We start from the raw sequence: 6,592 nt of genomic DNA on the forward strand, positions 1-6,592 counted from the left end.
GAATGGACTCGCCCGCCCACCGGCTCCTCCCCGGTGGGGGCACGCAGTGCGGACGCGTTACCCCACACGTACGCGCTGGGCGGGGTTGGCTCCCTGGCGCGAGCGCGCGTGAAGGGGGTCTTCGCGTCCTCCGCAAGGGGTGCGGGGTGGGGAGAAGTACCGGCTGGGTCGCTTTAGTCCTGTTCCGCCCCCGGTCAGCTGACCCCCGCCGGGCGCACAGAGGCGCTGACGAGCCCGGGGCGGGGGGAGGCTGCAGCCGCTCTCCAGAGGTTCTAGCGCCCAAACCCCAGGCTTGTGGGTGCCCTGGCAGGGAGAAGCGCAGAGGCTGCTGGACTGGGGTCCTTCGCAGGTCCCAGCTCGGGTAGCGGCCTGCCGGCGGGCCGCGAAAATGTAGCTTCCCGCCGCCGCGAGCCATGCGGCTGTGGTGGATGCGGAGCTGAAACCGGAATGCCCGCAGCGGGTGAAGCTAAAGTCACCCGGCAAAACCGGGGGGAGGCTCGGAGCTCCCGCAACCCAGGCAGGCGTCCCCTTTGGTTATCCGTCATACTGTTGACTTGGGTATTATTAGCATGGCTAGGGTTAGTATTTACACAGGGGAACACCTGCTGTATTGCCCTTGAGTGATTGATCCATGGTCATCCAGAGTCGGTAGTAAATTAAAATAATCTGCATCTGATAGCAGTTCTTGTGCTTTAACTACAAGAGCATTTTTGTTTCCTAACATTTAAATGTGGACATTTATAGGTCACGTTATATCTTCATGATAGTCTCCGCCTTTATATATTTTGGCTCATTTATATATGAAGGCTGCAAACTGATTAGGGTGACCATTTGTCCTAAATTGGGTGGGACAGTCCTGTATTTCAGGTGCCAAAAGGGCATCCTTACTTATTTGCAAAAAGGTGGGTAATTTGTCCTGTATTTGGCTCCACCCACCAGCTGCTGGTGGGAGAGCATGTACTGTAGTTGAGTATGTGCTCAGTAGTCACAGGAAGAGGGGGCCAGCAGCGGACTCTAAAAAGGTTGGATCTCTATTTTGCCTCCCTGAGGCTTGGGGAAAATGGCAGCTCTCACCTCCTTGCCACTTTTCTAAGGCTCAGGGAAGCTGGGGGAGAGCTGGTGGTGGCCGCCTCCCCAAGGCTTGGGAAGCCATCAGGAGCACAGGCACCACTGCCTCCTCATTCCTAGCTCCACAAGGAGTGGGGAACAGGGAGCCCACCTGTGTGGCTGCTCCCCAGTTCCTTGCTCCCCATGCCTTGGGGGAGCTGAGTAGAGCACAGGCTTCCTTCCTGGCTCCCCAAGGCATGAGGCAGCCCTGGGCAGCTGCAGCTGGGGCACCATGCCTGCCTCCCATATCTCCCTGTCCAATGTTTGAGTGAAAGCATAAAATTAAATGAAGTGAAATATTAAATGAACCAAATTGTACCATAACGATTTGATGGCTAGTAATTCCATTCACATATAATACAAATAAAGCAGTAGAGCTGTTTTATTGACCACCTGATAAGGAAGGTGGTAATGACTGAAAACTACAATTAGATAGATGCTATCAAATAAAAAAGTCAGTAACGGGGATTTCAACTTTCGCCATATTGACTGGGTACATTGACCTTAGGACGGGATGCAAAGATAAGATTTCTTGATACCTTAAATACCTATTTATTGGAGTAGTTGGTTCTAGAACCCACAAAAGGAGAGGGAATTCTTGATTTAGGTCTAAGTGGATCACAGGAGCTGGTCCAGGAGGTGAATATAACTGAACTGCTTGGAAGTAGTGAAAGACTTAAATTAAACATCCCTGTGGTGGGAAAAATATCACAGCAGCCTGATGTCATGGCATGTAATTTCAGGAATTTGGAGTACACAATGTGAGGTTAGTTAAACAGAAATTAAAAGGTTCAGTGTCAAAAAAGTGAAATCCCTGCAAGCTGCATGGAAACTTTTCAAAGATACTCTAATGGAGGCTCAACTTAAATGTATGCTCCAAATTAAAATTACATAGGCCGTGTCTACACTAGGCAAAAACTTTGAAATGGCCATGCAAATGGCCATTTCGAAGTTTACTAATGAAGCACTGAAATACATATTCAGCGCCTCATTAGCATGCGGGCGGCCGCGGCACTTTGAAATTGACGCGACTGGCCACCGTGCGGCTCGTCCAGACGGGGCTCCTTTTCGAAAGGAGCCTCGCTACTTCGAAGTCCCCTTATTCCTATGAGCAGATGGGAATAAGGGAACTTCAAAGTAGGCAGGGTACTTTCAAAAAGGAGCCCCGTCTGGATGAGCCGCGCGGCGGCCAGCCGCATCAATTTCGAAGTGCTGCGGCTGCCCTCATGCTAATAAAGTGCTGAATATGTATTTTAGCGCTTCATTAGTAAACTTCAAAATGGCTATTTGCATGGCCATTTCGAAGTTTTTGGCTAGTGTAGACACGGCCATAGAGAACCAAAAAAGTACCACCTTGGTTTAACAACCAAGTAAAAGAAGCAGTGAGAAATAAAAAGGCATTATTTATAAAGTGGAATTTAAATCCTAGTGAGGAAAATAAAGTGCTTAATTTCTATCAAATGAAGTATAAAAATATAATTAGGAAGTCAGAAAAAACGTTTAAATATCTGAAATAATGAACTTTACTGTTTTAAAAACCTTATCATCATGAAACTGACCAAAATTTACTGAACTTGGTGAGGCCCTTACTGAATAGTTAATTAGATGACTTTGAAATTTGGTGTGACTCATGACCCTATATAAATTAATCGCAAGCCCCACAGAAGAGTCACGAGTACCAGTTTTAGAAGGGATGAGGGGAAATGTAATGAACATATTAAATTTGAGAAGATGAAAAACAGACATGCTTCCTGGGAAAGAAGGGGAAAATATAGGGAGTAGTGGAGAGGGGGATAAATGGGGATCATGATCAGATAGGTTGCACAGTCCACCATAATCATGACACTACTTTATTATGGTCAACGCAGCCTATTTTTCCCTAAACTTCTTCTCTGTAATGTAAAGTGGTATGTAATACTAAAAGTAGTCATATCAGCCAGTTCTGCTTTTAATTTTTCATAGTTATTTAATGCAGTCGTTTCTTCTTCGAGTGTTCTAAACATTAATAATCAGGCTTCAAAATCATGTAGTAGTAAAAGTATTTAGGCTCAGTTTAGAAAAACAGGAGCATATGCTTAATTTGCAGCATATTTGTAATCCTATTGAAGACAATGGCACTACTCACTTCATTAGTTAAGTGTGTGTTTTAGTGCTTTGCTGCACTGGGGTCAAAGATTGGCTGTCTTGGGCTGTGTCTACACTAGCTCCCTACTTCAAAGGGAGCATGGTAAGTAGGGCATTGGGAATTTATTAATGAAGTGCTGCGGTGTATATGCAGCACTTCATTAAGCAAATTTCCCCCCATGGCAACTTCGAAGTGTTAAACTTCTAAGTGCTGGCTCCCGTCTAGCCGTGGCTCAGAGCGGGTGAGCCGCAGCTAGATGCGAGCTGGCACTTCGAAGTTTGACTCTTCAAAGTTACCACAGGGGAGGGGGGGATTTGCTTAATGAAGTGCTGCATATGCACCACAGCACTTCATTAGTAATCTCATGACACCCTAATTACCAGGCTCCCTTCAAAGTAGGGAGCTAGTGTAGACACACCCTTAAAGTTGTTTATAGTTCTTAAAGTCACTGATGGTTCTGATTATCTCTTAATCTTCATACAAATACCACACAAAATATGAAGAACGTTTTTCAAATGAATTCAGAATAACCGGTATGCATTGGTAATGTGAAGGATAGGAGATTCAAAGAATCACAAATAGGCACTTCCTTTTCAGAATGCAAAATGTGTGGGAAGTAGAAATGCTCATAATTAGCCTGGAAGACCCTGCCTACTCCTTACAGTTCTGTTCATGAAACCTTACACTAGGCAGCAGCAAGGAGCACTTCAACAAGTCACAGTTTGGTTGATTGAAGGGGAGGCAGAGGTGTCTATATGGGAGGCATGACCTGCTTGAAGACCATATCTCCATGCTTTTGACAACATGTTGTTGCCTTCGCAATTTATGTGAGAGTAAGGGGGAAGTGTTTGCTTACAGGTGGAGTGCAGAAGGCAGAGTGTGTGGGCAATGCGTTTGAGCAGCCAGACACTAGTGCTGTCAGGGTAGCCCATAGGGTGGGCCATTAATATCTGGGAGGCCATGAGGAACCACTTTGAGAACAATGAATGCTGACATTGATGTGTATGGGGTCTGGGTTACAATCTTTCCCCTGCACCTTCCCCCATCCCTGGCTACCTGTGTTCCTTCTCGTGGCAGGGAGAGGAGCCTGGAGTCAACTGCTGACTGCACAGATAATTGTTCACCACCTGCTGTGGACTGTTCTGTGAGCCCTGCTGAGAGGTATCTGCAGGACTCTGCTTCTGCAGTTGTGTGTGCACTCAGAAATGAACCTATCTGTTCATAATAACAGCACGGGGGTGGGAGGGAGGGCAGAACCAGAGTAATTGTTTGCTTCCTTAGCCCTGCAGTATGGCTGGTTGAAATCCCTTAATTTTTTGCTTTGCATTGCACTGCATTGCTGGTGACCCCTTTCTTGCAGAGAACATGAAATGAGTTTGTAGGTGTTCCTGTTCCTCTGTTTCCCATGCAGCTGGGAAAACACCCACGTGCAAAGGAGATCAAGGATCTCAGAATGACTCCAACCAGGAAACATTGTGGAGTCATAGCCACCCTTATTAAAAGATTGCTGGGAAGAAGCCATGAGGACAGGGAAAGCCAGCAATTCAAGCCCACACAGTCACTGCAAGCCGCAAGAAACACAGCAAGCCAATGCAGTCACTGCAAGGACAGGCCAGGAAATGGCTTTTAAAATTTGTGGAGTTTGTGTGTGTGGGGGGGGTGATTTTGGCTCACTTGGGAAAAAAGCAGCAGAACTCTCAGCACTGTCTAGCCAGCTTACTTGGATATGATGGGAACACTCCAGGGAGGCCAATAAACCAGTAGTAGGTGTGCTTTGTTCCCAGTAATTCATTTTTGACTTTTTTTTTTTTTTTGCAGGGGAGGGGTTTGACAAAAGTTGTTCACAAATCTGGGATTATTATTTTGAGGGAAAACCCCCTTGATTTTTTTAAATCCCTCTTACCTTGATTTTGTGTAAACACTCAGCAGGTAATAATAATAATAATAATAATAATAATAATAAAGGGTTTTTCCAACCCCGCCTCATTCCCACAAATGTAGACAAAGTACTGACAACACAGGACTGAAAAAATTCAGGCATAAGGGTCAGGCGACAGAGGAGCTTTTTTGCCGGCAGGGGCATGTCCATATGGCTGCCAACACCCACCTTTGCTGAGATGGAGCTCTCATGTGGCTGTGCTAAGGAGCCACAGAACCAAGCTAATGAGCAGCAATTTGCAATTTTGATGCTGCTCATTAGAGTGGACTTGTCAGGAAAGCTGCCAGCTGTAGTGGTACCTAGACCACTTCACAGGGAAAGAATAAGTGGCCTCTACAGCCTGAGTTGAAAGCCAGCTAGCCTTTAGCTCAAGCTGTGTAAGTGCTTGCACTAAGCTCCAGAGGTCCCAGGTTCAAGTGGGCCTGAGGGCAGTTACATTCAACAGAAGTCTGCTGCTCCTGGAGCTCTCTATGGAACATTCTGCTCATCCTTGTTCCACAAGGAAGAAGGGATCAGTCAGCAGCATGGGTTTTCCTGACATTTGGCTTGTCTACATGGGGCCAAATGTCAGGAAAGCCTCTCCCAACAGAACTATCAGCGGAAGATATGCATATGCTTTGTGTAATTGGTATATCTTTTCCCAACGATCTGTCCAATCTACACATAGCCAGATAGTACAGGAATGTTGTTCTGCCTGATTGGTCTCATTGTGGATAAGTATATGACAGGTAGTCAGTGATTTCAGAGGAAATAGATGGAACTAAATTAACAAAGACAAGATGCCAAAATTGTTCCATTGGTTACAGAATAGGGGTGGGCAATAATTTTTGCATGGGGCCAATCAAAGAAGTTGGTAACCTGTGGGCTGCACTTTTCTATTACGTTAACGGAGGAGAGTACAGATTTTGGGAGGGTGTTTGGGTGTAGGAGAGGGTTCTGACTTGGGGTAGGAGGTCTGCTGCATGAGAGGCATTGGGGTTTTGAGAGGGACTGACAAGTGGAGCCTCCAGCTGGGAGGAAGGTACTGGCTACAGGGTGGTTTATTATAAATCAAGGTGATTTTAATCACCAGGAGAAAATCATTTATTTAAATCAAGTTTCCCATTGATATGACTTCACATATTTCTTAAACAATGGTGCAAATCTGATCTATAAAATATATTAATTTACCATTACAACATTTTACAACATTTAGGAGGGTATACTTTGCTTAAATTTTTACATAACTTGATTTTTATTAATTTAGGAAATTGTACATATTACTCATTACAGCTGTGTCTAGATGAGCCCCGAACTTCGAAGGGGGCATGGTAATTAGGGTGTCGGGAGATTACTAATGAAGTGCTGTGGTGCATATGGTAGAAAAAATATTTCAAAACAAGTTGCCAGTGTAGATGTGGCCATACTGTTTATACAGTTAA

The sequence above is a fragment of the Carettochelys insculpta genome, chromosome 5 (genome assembly GCF_033958435.1).
Source record: "Carettochelys insculpta isolate YL-2023 chromosome 5, ASM3395843v1, whole genome shotgun sequence".
NCBI lineage: Eukaryota > Metazoa > Chordata > Testudines > Carettochelyidae > Carettochelys > Carettochelys insculpta.